Source organism: Lissotriton helveticus, chromosome 8 (genome assembly GCF_964261635.1).
Source record: "Lissotriton helveticus chromosome 8, aLisHel1.1, whole genome shotgun sequence".
Classification (NCBI taxonomy): domain Eukaryota; kingdom Metazoa; phylum Chordata; class Amphibia; order Caudata; family Salamandridae; genus Lissotriton; species Lissotriton helveticus.
This window is the reverse complement of record NC_136069.1, coordinates 388,955,109-388,971,645: the sequence shown is the minus strand read 5'-3', so window position 1 is coordinate 388,971,645 and position 16,537 is coordinate 388,955,109. Positions and strand designations below refer to the sequence as shown.

The 16,537-nt window shown below is 41.6% G+C and overlaps 1 protein-coding gene across 1 annotated transcript in view; it reads right to left on the bottom strand.

The window, feature by feature from the left end:
- The window catches only part of LOC144771653 (uncharacterized), a 945,479-nt gene extending 930,469 nt beyond the window's left edge, over nucleotides 1-15,010 (bottom strand). The window contains exon 1 of the mRNA XM_078656010.1: nucleotides 14,893-15,010. The gene's annotated coding sequence lies outside the window, so the exon portion shown is untranslated. The remainder of the gene's footprint in view (nucleotides 1-14,892) is intronic.
- Nucleotides 15,011-16,537: the final 1,527 nt, after the last annotated feature.

Here is a 16,537-nt window from a genome sequence, read left to right as displayed (position 1 = left end):
GGAGAACGCATTTTATTGCCATGTATTTTATATGCTCGCCTATATTTATGATTTTAGCAAAATGGTAGAAACCTACCATACGTTTACTTTGTTGGTGTTGCTACTCATTTATATATGCTACTGTCTACTGGTGATTTCAGTGCACTTCTTTATGCTAGAATAATGACTGTTCAATAAATACTTATTGAAAACGTCCCAACCGTATATTCTGTGTATCTCTCTGAGAAAAATTGAGCACAAGTGACTGAGAGAAAAGTAAGTTACTGTTTCCACGGTCCTGAGGGATCAGGGTTGTCATGTTCGATAGTTGCCAAGAACTATTCTCTCCTTGGTAAGAGGAGGTTATAGAGGCATTGCGAGCTAGCTGGTACACAGGTCAACATACCCTTAGGGGGTGTCTGAAATCAGCCTGGACACCAGTCCCGCAGTGTATGTTGTCTAAAGGCGCAGATCCTATATAGGTCTTATAGGAACTACACAACATGGCGCTGCCAATGTTGGTATTGGCACTTATTTAACAGCCAAATCTGAGTATTTCAGTCATGCTATTCTCGTAGACCCCTACTCACATTTTACCCAGAGACATCTGGACTGGGAGGAAACAAATCCGCTGCAGCTGAGTAGGAAAATTCCTATGTAATGGCTGTTGCTTTAATAAAGCTTGAAGGATACAGTGTTCCTAATTGTGCATAACACCTTATCTCAGTTTCCTTGAAACGCTCTCCTTTCTAAAAAATAATGACTGGACAGAGAGACGTAGATGAAGGAAATACACTAAACTTCTCAGACGAAGAAGACGATGCAGATGCAATACATATTGTAGATAATGTTAGAAATGCCTTCACCCTAAAATTAGAAGCATATGGTGTTACAATTAGGGGTGGGCAAGTCACTGTCGTGATTGAGGCACACAAATCATATAGAACAGAGGTATTCTATTCACGGATTACATTTCCACAGGCGAATGTACAAACTAGAACATTTCACTACTATGTAGAAGATGAAATACCAAATGAGTGCAGTCCATATGAGGACATTTAAATTCCACTCACTTATAAAGAACACCTCTACTGGTTTAAGGGCACCCTCCCCCATACAAGAAATACAGTAAGACTCTTTCTGCTCGGAAGAGACGAAGCAACATTGCCAGTTTTAGTGCTTTACACACCACATCCTGACATTGACACAATGCCAGAAGGATACTTACTTGTACAGCATAATGAATTAATAAGACTTTACAGAAACATGACACTGTTTGTGTTGAGAACAATCACACTTCAGCCCACACTGGCTACACAACCAGGACCAGTGCAAAATCCTACAACAACAATTACACCACAGACAGTGCATGCAGTGATGGGTAAAATGCCCATAAAACGTGAACAAATGTCCTTCTGGATAGCAAAACAAATTACACGACTGAAGGCGGTGTTTCCACACACTGGCCCTAAGCAAAAGCATAGTATACTTACTATTTGCTTGTCAATAAGGATACCTCCCTTTATTAAGGATTGTACCTCTTGGGGCACAGTCTTCACTGCAATATTTACCAGGACGCATGGTATCCCTTCTTTAGCGGAAATACCAGATGTATTAAGACAAATACAGAACGAATATGGAGCAGAGCCTGCTCTAAACTTGGGGATGAAGTTGTTAAATAACTTTTACCAGGTATCTGCGCTAATATTGGCAAATATTAAAGGAGAAGCAGCATTAGTGGCAATATGCCAATGCCTGAGAGAATTTACTCCATTACAAAAGGAGACAGAACTTCCTAAAATAATTGAAACTGCTTCTGCAGAGTTAAGTAGAGACAGTCTGGGAGCTAGACCTGTAAAATCCCAACTAATGGGGAGTTCAGACAAAGAACAGGCAAAGCAAACACCAGTTTCTTCAAGCAAGAAAAAAACAGTTCTTACTCCAGGGGAATGTCTCTTTAGCAGGAGCACCCAGAAATTAGATATAATCTTAGAAATAGTGATAACATTAAAAAAAAACTGCGAGGTATCAGGATACTGATACTCGTTCCGCTCATTCCTTTAAGGGTTCATCAAAAAACTCAGAGAGGGAAGGACAGTCAGATCAAAAACACCAAGAACGTACAAAGTCCAGAGACAAGCAACTCACCTCAGACTGCGCTTCAAGGAAAGAAGAAAAACCTAAAGCTAAACCTCAATTTAAAAAAAAAAAAAAAGAAGAAGGTAGCAGGTCTCAAAGCAAGACATGCACAGAATTCGGAGGACTCAGCTACTGAATGGGGCATGGGCTCTGACGATGCTAGACAGCGTGACAAAAGTAACAATAGCTTGCCGGAACCTGATGGAATTTCTGGTGAAAACGGAGTTGAGTGAGTATATGACGGTGGAAACACCTGATACTAGGGTGAGTGTTCCACACAAGTTACACGAAATAACACTTCAAATGGAGGGGGACAAGCCGAGACAAGTTAAGGGTCTCCTCTGGGAGAACCTGAGTTTTGGCTATTACATCGTATTAGCAGAAAGAGATTGGCCGCCTACGATTGTTATGGAATGGTCAAAGGGGGAAACTGTAATTTTTCCAGCTTTCTCCGACCTGGTCCCCGCACACCTAAGAGATACAAATGCGCAGGAGTGGGCGGTAGCCCTTGCTCCAGCATTATACCGCAACCACGTAGGGTGGGATGAAGAGTCACCCCACCACGTTGTTTCAATAAAAACAAACCCAACTCCACAAAGACAGTATCCCATAAAACAGGAAGCTAAAAACAGGTCAGGGAGATCTTAGATCAACTTGAATACCATGGTGTAATTTAACCATGCACCTCATCAATGAATAATCCTTTGTTTACCGTAATGAAACCTGACAATTCATATAATTAAGTTTTAGACTACAGCCACTGAAACTCATGCACAAAAACATTTGTAGTTTAGAATGCACATAGTGCCGCATTAATGAATAACATTGTGCGGAAAAAAAAATATCATTAGATATCTCAAATGGATTTTTCTGCCAAAACATAGTGCCTGAAAACAGATATTTGACAGCCTTCTCAGTGCTAGGGTTACAAAATCAATTTTGTTAACTTCCCCAATGGTTTAAAAATAGCCCAGGGTTATTCTCAAGGAGAGTAACAGAGTTACTACAGAATTTGGATGAAGAAGCATTATCCTTTGTAGATGAAATGTATCTGACAGATGATGACTTAGAGGAACACTTGACCAGGGTAAGTACCATTATTTTGGGTTTTGCCTCTGAGGGCTACAAATTTAACTTTAAAAAATCTAAGATATCCCACCTCAATGTCCTATTTTTGGTATATGAGCTATCAAGTGAAGGCAAAGCCTGGCAACCCACTTTTTAGAAAAGTTTGCACTGCTACAACCTCCAAAATCATAAACAAAATGTACTGTCCAAACTGGGATTTTAAAATTTTGGCAGAGCATACATTTTGGATTTTGCAGAGAGGAAAATCTTTCTATTATCTAATAAGACCCAACTTTTCAGTTAGACAATGGACACAGAAACACACAAATAGCCTTCCTTCCCTACAAGCTGATATGATTTCATCAAAATACTTACAGACACGCACAAACGTACGCAACATGGTAATCTGAGTAGTCACGGGTCAATCTGGGTACCCTTACTTAACATTTAATGAAGGTGAAACAGTACCAATTGCATATAAATCGCTGAAATGTGTTTTGCTCCTACAGAAAAAATTCTGACAGCCGTACAGACTGCTGTAGTGAGAGAGAGAGAGCACTGGCTCAGGGGAAACGAATAATTGTCGTGACCCCGGTACCGGCCTTTGAGCACAAAGGTGAGTGTCTCAAACGCTAAATCGTTATATCCAAGATGGATACAATGGGCTAATTCTCTCACTTCAACAGATCTAGAATACAGATATGACCCTAGTCTAAAAACACAAGCATTCCTGCAACATGAACAAGAATATCCTCCACCAAATGAAATAATGCCTCTAAATCGGTATGAATACACTATTTATACTGACGGATCTGCTCAACCGGCCATTAGGAGTAAGCAACAATAACATGCAGCATGCGCTATTGTAAAAGGGAGGATGCAGGACGACAAGTTCCGTCCAAACTGTACAAAAGCTTAGTCTACCGGACACTGCACAGCCCAGTTGGCAGAATTAAAAGCACTACTACTGGCACTGATAAATACGGATCCAGAATTCCCCACCCTAATAGTGTGTCATTCCTTTTACTGTGTCCAGTCGTACATCGAAAATCTCCACTATTGGGGACAGAATTTGGTACAGAGATGCAAAAGGCGGCACAATTAAAGATTGAAAACTATGGGAACAGTAGCAGAGTTGAATAACGAACTACCAAGAGCTCACCTGATGCACACGCCGAGTCATCAATGTGATGGTGTTAACGTTGAAGGGAATTCATTGGCTGATGAAGCCACAAAGGGGGCAGTACGCACTGCGTTCGTAGCTGCAATCACCCATTCAAAAAACACAATTGTAGCTGTGATTGCTTCATGCAACAAAAGCAAAGCACTACCCAAAGGTTTCCACTCAAGCACTCCTACATGTTAGATGCAAACAACTTTCCATTTGCTCAGATTCCTGGAGTGGGGGCTAGAGTAATACCAAACATGGATCGCAGATTATGTTCAATATTGGCTTCACACGAGGGTCTGGGTTCTGCACAAGCAGGAGTTACGGTGACAGTTTCTTTACTGGAACAACACTATTGGTGGCCAGGGTTAACAAAGCATACCAATACTTTGTCTTAAAGTGCGATATCTGTCAACAGATAAAAGGTTCCACCATGGCACGTCCAGCACAGACAACATTATTAATATCAGACAGACCGGTCACATGCATTTACCTGGACCACTGCAGCTCCTTACAATCTGATGGAGCTTACAAGTATATCATGGTTGCAGTGGATTCCTGTTCCAGATTCTTATGGGTACGGCCTCCGTGCTCGCTGACGCCGAACTGTTATAAAGGATTTGCGAGTCTTCATAGGGCCATACGCATTTGGCAGATTACGTTCTGACCGTGGCCCTGCGTTCAGATTTAGGGCTTACAAGAAAGCCATGGGAAGTTTTGGTGTAGCATTGCAGTTCTCCTCTACGTACCATCTTGAATTAAATTCGGCTGTGGAGAGGAAAAACTGGGACTCAAAGCAATCTTTAACAGCTACGGTATTAGACTCAGGTGGTAGTTGGTTCAATGACCTATATTGAGTCCAGCAGGCACTTAATAACCAGCCAAGATCCTGTTTGGGACAAGAATGTGGGTACCTGATCTCGATTGTGAAGGCACAGTGGTGGATGAAAACCAGTTTGACATCAATACATTTTTGGCTGTTTTACAGCATCTGAATGAATCCAGAGCCTCCTTAAGTAACGTCAAGACAAAGAAAACCGTCACTGGGGAAGTCAAGTCAGCAAGACCTGCCTGGATCCCTAAAGTTGGGGATCTCGTCAAAGAAAAGATTGTGGACAAGGAAGCATTCGGGCCTTCCAGTCGAAAGCCTCAACCTGTCCTGGCCATTGAAGGATCAAGAATTGTACTTCTACCGCCGCTTTCCGGAAAAGAAAGAGATTTGTCTCAATCGATCTGTTCAAACCACACTCTGTGGCTGATACTAAATAGAAGGCCTCATGGGCTCCTGAGTAGCCAAAGTCCTCCTCTTGCTACAACACATACAGGAAGTACAAACAGAAAGATTCATAACATTTGAAGAGTCACCTTTACAAAGCAATGGAGTCAAATACAAAGCAATGGAACTAGTTCGCCTTGACACAAATTCTCAAAATCAAAGTGAAAGACAAATTTCAATTCAAGCTAATGTAGATGTCTATGTCAGCATGCCTCGAAGAGAGCAATCCACAAGCTCAACAAAACCTGCTGAGCTGCTCTAAAGATAGATCGGACTGCATCTGGTTATTTCATCGACTTCAATAACTTTTCATTGGATCCAAGTGAACCTAAAATGAAGCCTGCCCAAATTTCTCATAAACAACGGATCATAGAAGTTTTTAACTTTATTAGGAAAACGTATTTAGTATTACCTTGGTTAGAATTTTGGATAGTCACTGGTATTTTATTTTTTTCTTTTCTGGGTGGGATTAGTAATAACTTTCCACTTACTCATCAATGGAACTTATCTTCAACAGAGCTCTGCAATGTCAAAAGTACACTTAATTTTAAAACCTCATGTTTCATCTCATCATGAACAAAGAGACTTGTCCTTCGTGAACATTTCAGCAGTTCCTATATTGGTTGGTATAATGTGGAGCAAAGTAAATGTTGATATTTTTTGACCGACCGAGCTTTTAAAAATTCCACATTTATTTAAAATTCCATCCTCCAGTACATTTTCTGATGATTGGAATTTTGTAACTGTTAATAACTTATTGTCTGATTTAGAACAATCTGCCGCATTTTCTAGTACTGAAATGTTAGAGGGTAGATCAGATTTTGACAAAATGCATTGTTACCAACATTATGGTCATCATTTCTTGCACAAATCTAGCAATCCCAGAAACGTTTTGACCTATCACCAGTGGGAACATTTGCCTACACCACCGAAAAGCAGTTAAAACAAATTTGCACTGAAATTCTCATATTTTTCAGGGTTTAACACTTCAGACCCAAGATTGTACTACTATAAGGTTGCACCAATATCTGGTACTTCGTCAGGGGAATCTGTGGGAACAATATATATGTGTGAGGGTCCAACACTCATTCAAACAGTTAACAAATATCACATTCTATTAGCATGCAGTAGTGTTTAGAAACATTACAGTATGTGCACAATATTTCTTCTGTGAAAAGTGACTAAATTATACCAACACATCAATTCAGATAAATTCTATAAAAAATAAACTGCATATGAAGGAAACCGTGAAATTTCCAGGAAACCTCGAGCTTGTTACTGTGCCGATTTACCATGATGTATATATCAAAAATAAGAATGCATGCTAATAGAATGCAATATTTGTTAACTGTTTGAATGAGTGTTGGACCCTCACACATATATATTGTTCCCACAGATTCCCCTGACGAAGTACCTGTCATGGGTGCGAAATGCATTGGGAAAAGCATTTATAAATTTGTATGGATTCACGAGAATGATACATTTCACGATGTGAATTTCAACATTGAGAATTGATGAATTCAATGGCATTAAAAGTTGAAATTGATGAACTTTACTATTGAAGACTTTGACAATCGTTTGATTTATACGGTTTGCAACATTCGATAGATCGCAGTGTCGATCCAACATAGCAGCGCCCAGAGGGTCGCTCCCTAGATAAAGGGAGCGCTTTTTGATGTACTTGTTTTCACACCTAAAGTTCGACTAGGTGATACCTCCGAGGCACGCTACAAACTTACAATTCCTTGAATTACACACGGAGCTTGTGCCCAACCGCCCCCTTTTTGAATACTAGTATTTCTTCACAGTCGCACATCCAGGATTGGAGCACGGCATTCAACTGTACGGATTGAAAATGGCGACTTATGATGACATCACGAAACTAACTGAAGCTAGAGCTGAAACTTTTGCTTACTTAGCTGATGATGCGTCTAAAATATATGCGTTAATAAATGAGGAGTCCACCACTACCAGGAACAAGAAAAGCAAAGAGAACAATATAAAACAGTTACTTTACCTCACCAAACGCGAGGTGAACCAACGGCTACATGCCAGCACACTGATCCGGTATCACCGGGCACAGAGAATTCCAAGAGGACTACGAGTACCACTCAAACCGTTTTTATGCAAGAACAACCAAAAATGTGTTGAACGTTGGTATGCGATACTAAATAAATGCTTGTTAGACTTAATCTTGCTCATAATAGAGGAACTATCCAAAGTGATTGAAGAACTGAATAAGGAGATTTCAACAACTAAAGCAGAACTTCAAGAGATGCTTAATAATGAAGATTGGGAACAGGTTATCAATGACATCAACCAGCAACTTGATAAATACACAGAGGAAATCAATGAGTGAAAAGTCCGGAAATTTAAAAGGGACACCATTGATTATAAGCTGGGGGAGGTGTACTCCTGGGCTGAGATATATGCCAGGAGATGCCAGAACAGACCACAGACCAATGCTACGGAAACAGAAACTTCATCTTCAGAAGGAGATAATAGACCAACTCAACAGAGAGAGAGAGAACCTCAATCTCGCACCAATTCACAACCTACTACTCGGGTTCCTTTTTTAGAAGAGGGCCCGACAGACCTCGGAGACCCCGGAGGGGCAAAAGAAAGCGGACCAGTAATACCAGCCCCAAAGGCTCCAGCACAGAACAGCAGAACCAACAGAAGGAAGAAATAGACAAACAGTTGGTGATCAACATTTCGACACATCATTTATCTAACAGTGAAATTAGAGTGTTACAAAAAGGGACATCATTTGTCCCCACACATTGCACAGACAAACTTGAATTGAATATCAATTTGTACAAATTTATGTGCAATTGAAGACTGCAACACTTTTTCGAAGTGATTGTCAACTCTGAGGAAGTTAAAGAACCTGATTCCCAACTGAAACATCTGAGATCCAAAAGCAATTTTCAAGCACCTCTAAGTCATAAATCTCTAGACACTTTTGAGGCACTAGTGCTGAACGACATTAATAAAATGGATTTTAAACATCACACCAAATTCTGTAATTTGTCTAAGAAAGAATTCAACATTCTGAAGAAATTGTCCAGCAATCCTGCAATTACAATACAAAAGACTGATAAAGGGGGAACCCTGGTTCTAATGGACACCGATTTTTATATTTCACAAGTCAACGCTCATGTAAATGACATTGAAACCTATGCTCCGTTGGAAACTGATCCTACTGTAAGATTTCAAACACACTTAACGACCCTTCTGCAAAGGGCTTATGATGAAGGAACTATATCACTAAAGACTAAGAACTTCTTGACCAAGCAATTCCCGAAGACTCCATCCATTCAAATGCTTCCCAAAATTCATAAGGATCTTCATCGACCTCCTTCCCGTCCAATTGTTAACACCAGAGGAAGCATACATGAACCCGTAGGACAATTCCTTGTTTTACATCTCAAAGACTTTGTGATCAAAGCTACCACTTATATCAAAGACACAACAGATTTTTTGATGAAGTTAGCACAAATCAATATCCCAGAAGACCAAGAAATCTGGTTATGCACAATTGACGTCCAGGCGTTATACACATCCATCCCCCACAACCTTGGTATTGACGCGGTAGAAGCAATGTTACTTGAATCCACCTTGGACCAGAAGTTTCAAGTTTTTCTACTTGAGTTATTAAACTTCACACTTTATCAAAGTTATTTTAAGTGGCAAGATTGTCACTTCTTACAACTTACAGGTAGGAGCATGGGAAATTGCGCAGCGCCGTGCTACGCGAACATCTTTATGACGAACTTTGAAAACAACCACATTTTGAATTGTGATCACTGGAAGAAACACGCAAATGTTTTTTACAGATTTATTGATGACATTTTTGTCCTTTGGCTAGGTCCTAAACAGATATTGAAACAACAACTGGAAGATTTGAATAAAATCAATGATCGAATTCAATTCACCTATAACATGAACCAAAAGTGCATAGCATATCTAGATGTTATAGTACAAATTGAAGATAACAAAATCAGGACGACACTACACAAGAAATCTACAGACCGCAATAACTTTTACACTATGGCAGCTTTCACCAGAATTCGCTCAAAAACAATTTACCATTATCCCAACTGTACAGAGTGAAGAGAATAGTTTCAGAATCTGAAGAATCTCAGATGCAAATACAAAGCATGATTCAGCGTTTCCAAGAGAGAAGAGATCCCACAAAAGTTTTGGAGATTGCAACCACTAAATGTAATGCCAAATCACGTTCAGATTTATTGAAAAGTTCTTTTAAGTCTTCAGAGAGACGCTCAGTAGTAGTTTCGACACATTCTACCAAAAGTCATGCCTACAAACAATCTATTCTCTGACATTGGCAAATTCTATCTAATGAACCAGACTTCAAAGGGATCTTTCTAAATCAGTCCAGATTTGCCTTCACTCGTAGCCAAAACATTCAAGACATGCTCAAAAAAAGACCACAAGCTACCACACAAGAATTGTTCAAAGGCACAATTCCATGTCATAACTGCAACAATTGTCATGCAATCATCAATGGAACCTCGATTAATCATCCACGGCAAGGTACTCCCATACCTCTTAAAGTAACGGCAACATGTGATTCCATGAATCTCATATACCTTCTGAAGTGCCCTTGCTGGCTTGTGTACGTGGGTAAAACTACAAGGAAGATCAAAACACGTTTAACAGAACACAAAAGCAATATAAGAACTAGAAATGAGAAATCGGCCATCGCTGTACATTTCAATGAGAACAGACATAACATTTCTCAATTGCAATTCATGGTACTTGAAACAATCACCAATATTGGGAACCAGGATGTGAACAGAAGACTTTTACAGAAAGAAAATCAATGGATTTATAGACTGGATTCCTTAAAGCCTTATGGGCTCAATGACCGCTTGGAACTCTCGTGTTACTTGTGAACAATGGCATATAATGTGACATCTTCTAGTGAAGGATTTACACTTTTCTCTAAGTTTGTTTTGACTTAATATTTATTTTATTTTATATTTTTTTGATTCATAAGTTGACACATTTTTCTATTTGATACACACCAATTAAGTTTTCAAACACTCGCTAACATTTGTGAATGTTTTCATCTACAACCTACACAGTAGGGACTACACTCACGAAGGATACCCCGTTCCAACATGGCCGAACCCATTCACTTGTTTTAGAGTCTGTTATCACTTTCTAGAGCATAACGCCAACACCATGTTAATATTTTACTAAGACCGACGGGCTCGTCCCGCTTGCATTCTCGGTTTCATCTCGTGCCACAATGGGACTACACATGAAGTAGCGGTAAGCTTGACACAACGCCATTTGGGTTAAACAACAGGCTATGCTTGATACAAATAGGGGTGTTCTATGAAATTATGAAAAACGATGCACATTTTCTTTAACCCTTCGGTTAAGCATCTAGACTTTGCCAATTCTTGTGTTTGATATATACATCATGGTAAATCGGCACAGTGACAAGCTCGAGGTTTCCTGGAAATTTCACGGTTTCCTTCATATGCAGTTTATTTTTTATAGACTTTATCTGAATTGATGTGTTGGTATAATTTAGTCACTTTTCACAGAAGAAATATTGTGCACATACCGTAATGTTTCTAAACAATACTGCATGCTAATAGAATGCGATATTTGTTAACTGTTTGAATGAGTGTTGGACCCTCACACATATATATTGTTCACACAGATTTCCCTGACGAAGTACCTGTCATGGGTACGAAATGCATTGGGAAAAGCATTTATAAATTTGTATGGATTCACGAGAATGATAAATTTCACGATGTGAATTTCAACATTGGGAATTGATGAATTCAATGGCATTAAAAGTTGAAATTGATGAACTTTACTATTGAAGACTTTGACAATCGTTTGATTTATATGGTTTGCAACATTCGATAGATCGCAGTGTCGATCCAACATAGCAGCGCCCAGAGGTTTTACTCCTGCGCAGGGCGCGGTGGGTCAGCGCAGTGCGAAGTCTGATTTTAAGAACAGTCCAGCCACTGAGATGGGCTTTCTCTTTTAGCGGGTTACTGTGGAAACTGTACACTGCAGGCCTGCCTTTGTCTTTACCTGACCGTGAAGTGCGCGTGGGTGTGTTTGGTTTTCTGTCTATTTCCAAAACAACGTGATCTGCTCAGTGGCCTGGGTTTAGATTCGTTCTGTACAAGGGCTAGAATCCCAAGTTTATGTTGTCCACAAGTTTTCAACAACGCTGGCCCCATATGCCGTATTTTGGTAGGCAAGAATTAACAAGCGTTGAAACACAAACGCGGCCCGCGGCCGCGAAAGTGAACAGTACTGGGCTAAGTGGGAGGGGTGGGGGGAGTGCGAGAGAACACACAGCAATTCCTTTGCAGGAGCGAGCAAACATATGTTGCCAAAGCTCGCTCCCTCAAGGGAATCGCCAAACGTGCACGCATTGCCATTGAAAGCAATGCATGCAGGTTTTTGGCTGAAAAGCAGAAGCGATTTCTATAGGTCTTTTTCCCATGCAGCTCATGCGAGCTGCGTAGGCGAGACCTAAAAAGGAAGCAACTGGTTATGGCAGATTCTTGAAAAGCCAAATCTTCAGCTGCTTCAGGAAGGAGAGATGGTGTGGGGTAGTACGCAGATGGATACGGAGGGTATTCCAAAGCTTGGCCGCATTGTGGGAAAATGTGCTGCCACCTGATCTCACTCTCTTGGTTATTGCAGTTACTAGCTGAAACTGGCTAGCTGACCGCAGACCTCTCGTTGGGTGGTAAATGGCCACAAGCGATTGATTTATCTTGGGATCTGTTCCCCCTAATGTTTTATGGGCTATACACAAAGCTTTGAACTTGATCCGTTCACTGATAGGCAACCAGTGAAGTTTTTTTAGAACAGGCTTCACTGACTGCCAGTAGGGCTTGGGATGGAGCAGCCTGGCAGCACAATTTTGTACCACTTGTAGTTTCTTTATGGTGGCCTTTGAAGTGCCTAAGTATAGGGAATTCCCATAATCCAGCTGTGAGAGCACCAATACCTATACTATCACTCTTCTTGCCGGAACCGGGAGCAATGGGAGGATTTTCCGCACCATTCTAATGATTCCAAAACCTGTTGCGGCTAACTTGATTGCTTGGCTATTGGAATTGAAAGCTTTATCTAACCAAACTCCCAGACTTTTTATCTGATCTTTGGGAGTTGGTGGTGCACCAAGGCATTTAGGCTAGCTTAGTCCAGCTGGTTCCATTACAGCCCCGGGATGGTTCTTTAGAATAATTAACTCTGTCTAGTCTCCATTGAGCTTGAGACAAGACTGATCCATCCACAAGGCCACAGCTTCCATACAGGATTCAATATTAATCCGAGTTTTCTTAGGATGCTTTAACGCCAGCACCAATTGCGTAACATCCGCATGTGCAATAATTTGAATCCCATGGGTAGGACTACTTCGGCCAGTGGTTTAAGATAAATATTAAAAAGAGTGGGGCTCATTGATGAGCCTTGAGGGACTCCACATGAAATTTGCAGACATTTGGACGTGCAATTCCCACGAACAACAGGAATGTCCAATCTTCCAGGAAAGATTTGATCCATGTCAGGGTCTTGCCTGAGACTGAGACTCCGACCATACTGACCCTGTCAAATAAGATGTTATAATTGACTGAATCAAATGCGGAGCTCAGGGCAAATAAGATGACTGCCAATGTCTCTCCCTGATCAAGGATTTTCCTGGATTCCTCCACAACTGCTAACAAGGATGTCTCTGTCCAATGATTCGGGCGGAAGCCTGTCTGGGTGGAATGCAGAAGGGAGTGACCCTCTAGGTGTTCTGAGAGGAGTTTATTTACATATTTTCCAGTATATTGCTGGTCCCGGGAAGTAGAGATACGGGGCCATAGCTACTCCCAACCTCTGGATCCCGGTTGGGCTTTTTCAAGAGCGCTTTTATCAAACCATGTTTCCATGACCAAGGTACCTGTCCACTGGATAATGAAGAGCTTAATACCTCCAACAGAACCGGAAGAACAGTTCCTTCTGCCTTATGCAGTTGATGGAGGTGCGCTGGGTCTAAAGGGGAGCCTGATTTGTCCTGAGCAAAGGGCTTTGATAGTATGACCATGTTCAAAGTTGGGAGAACTTCCAGGCGCGGGCGCTACTGATCAAGAGGTCTGTTTTCTGACCCACCTTGTCGGTACTTGTGTTTTGAGGAAATGCATTATAGAAATCTAAAATGTTTTGTTAAAAAAACTCTGCGAGTTCATTGCATCGTGCCTGTGCGGAGTCAGAGAGGGTATCTCCCGCACGGTACTTAGTGAGCTTTTTTGTAATTTGAAATATTTCCCTGGGCGTATTAGCAGCTGCTGTTATTTTTTCTTCTTAATATAAGGCCTGGGCTTGTTTTATTTCCGATTGGTACATTTTGATAGCCTCTCTATATATCTGTTTTTTTTCTACGTTATAATATTTTCTCCAGGCTCTCTCTAATTTCTTACAGTTTAGTTTGAGTTCTCGCAGTTTAGGTGAGTACCATGGTGTCTGTTTTTCATTTGGTTTTCCAGTAGTCCATTTATATGGGATTGTAGCATCCAAAGCAGAACTAATCCAGTGGTTATAGTTCTCTGATGCTGATGTGGGGTTTTCCAAATCATCGGTATTAAGAAATGATCTGATCATGATATCTGGACCGGGCTTTCTATGTAAAGCTGTTGAATGGCTGGTAGACTGTGTACAAGACTGCTGCTTCTGCCTTGAGGGGGTTCTCTACATGTAGGTTCAGATCGCCTAGTACAATTAGGTTAGATGATGTACTTGCTATTCTAGCAGCGGCATCTATTAATGAGTTTATAAAATGTCCGCATGGACCCAGGGGACGGTAAATCAGAGTCCCTGAGATGGTGAGGGTTGCAGCGAAGGAGATTGAAAATGACATGCTTTCGCAGTCAGATACAATTCCCGTCTCTATACATCCCCTCAGATGATCTTTCAAGATAATGGCAATTCCTCCTCCCCTTTTCTGCTTCCTGTCTAATCTTAGGTATGCTGTTCCTCAGGCAATAGGGTATTAATTTTCCCTACATGTTTCGGGAGAGACCTGCAATTAAGGAGGAGCATTTTATGTTTATTCTGCCATTCTGTTGATGTATGTTTTAATGTGGTGTTCGCAGGGTAAAAAGGGCAATGCGCACAGTGTGTGGGGCCATTTATTAAATTGATGGAGTGTGAGCATCTATCTTTGGTTGGAGGCCGCAATCTATACAATTGAGAGGCCGAGTACCTTCAGTTGTCTTTATCCTCTGGGCCAGGGGTTCTGGTCCTGGCTGGGCGCGGATGGGTGCATACGGGCCTGCCTTTTGCGCGCCTTCGGCACGCCGGCAGGGCGCCCGCTGTGCGCCTTCGCTGCGCGTCCGTGTTAGCATGCGATTTATGTAGATGCCTCTACTTCCACCTGTTTCTCTAGGCCCCACCTCCTCAGACCACCTCCCTCTACACAAACAAAACCTTCCGTGGTGGACTAGGGAGTTGGCATGCGGTAGGCTTAAAGGTACAGTGCGCTTTGCTAAGGAATCTCCCAGTTGAAAAGCAGGATTAATCACAAACAGTTAAAACTATGATTAAAACCGCGATAAAAAAAACCCTCATTAAAATGCCCCGAATGCAAATTCAATGTGCAAACGTACTCGTTGTCTCCCAGTAGCTCACTTGTCGCTCTATATCCGTGCTTGCATGCAACTTATGTAGATGCCTCTACTTCTGCCTGTTTCTCTAGACCCCGCCTCCTCAGACCGCCTCCCTCCACACAAACGGAACCTTCCGTGGTGGACTAGGGATTTTGCATGCGGTAGACTAAAAGGTACAGTGCGCTTTGCTAAGGAATCTCCCAGTTTAAAACCAGGATTAATCACAAACAGTTAAAAACTAGGATTAAAACCATGATTAAAAAAACCCTCATTAAAATGCCCCCAAATCCAAATTCAAAGTGCAAACGTGCTTGTTGTCTCCCAGTAGCTCACTTGACGCTCTGCATCCGTGCTTGCATGTAATTTATATAGATGCCTCTACTTCCGCCTGATTCTCTAGGCCCGCCTCCCTCCACACAAACTGAACCTTTCAGTGGTGGACCGGGGATTTGACGTGCGGTATGCTTAAAGGTACAGTGCGCTTTGCTAAGCAATCTCCCAGTTGAAAATCAGGATTAATCGCAAACAGTTACAAACTAGGATTAAAACCACAATTAAAAACCCCCTCATTAAAATGCCCCAAATGCAAATTCAGAGTGCAAAAGTGCTTGTTGTCTCCCAATAGTTCACTTTAAATGACACTTTCAGAAAGTTGGAGTTTTCCTGCCTAATGCTCCAGCAGCTTTTTGAGGTATTTTCCAAACTGCCAGTTGGCAGCCTGATGGCCCTCTGCAAAGAGGAGTGAATGGCTCCCATGAAAGAGAACAAAAGGGCCTTAGGTGGGAAAAGAATGGCTTGGGGTATATACCCCTTACCTGGTCCAGGTTTATCCCATCTCACTGGCGGATGTAACCCACACATAGGCCTGCTGTTTCATTTTTCCAGGTAGTCAGGAGGGTACCAATCCCAGTGGGGTGGCCAAGTGGAGACCTGTTTCAAAACGGTGAGTTTCTCATTTCCATGCTCACACCACAAGGGTGTGCCAAAAGCTCTGCCAAAGGGGATAAACATTCTGCCATATTGGACTTGGGCAGAGCAGTACCATGAGGGCTAGTGTAATGCCAAACCCACAAGACGTGATGTCACAGTACGTAGGCCTGTCCATGGGTACTTTTTTCCCTTTTGGTCAGGGAGTCTCCCGCTCCCACGAGCTAATGCCCGGCCTAAAAGTGGCACTCCTGGATATCTTCCTCAAAATAGTGGTAATCCAGGATGACTGCACCTGCTGAACCCTTTGGACTT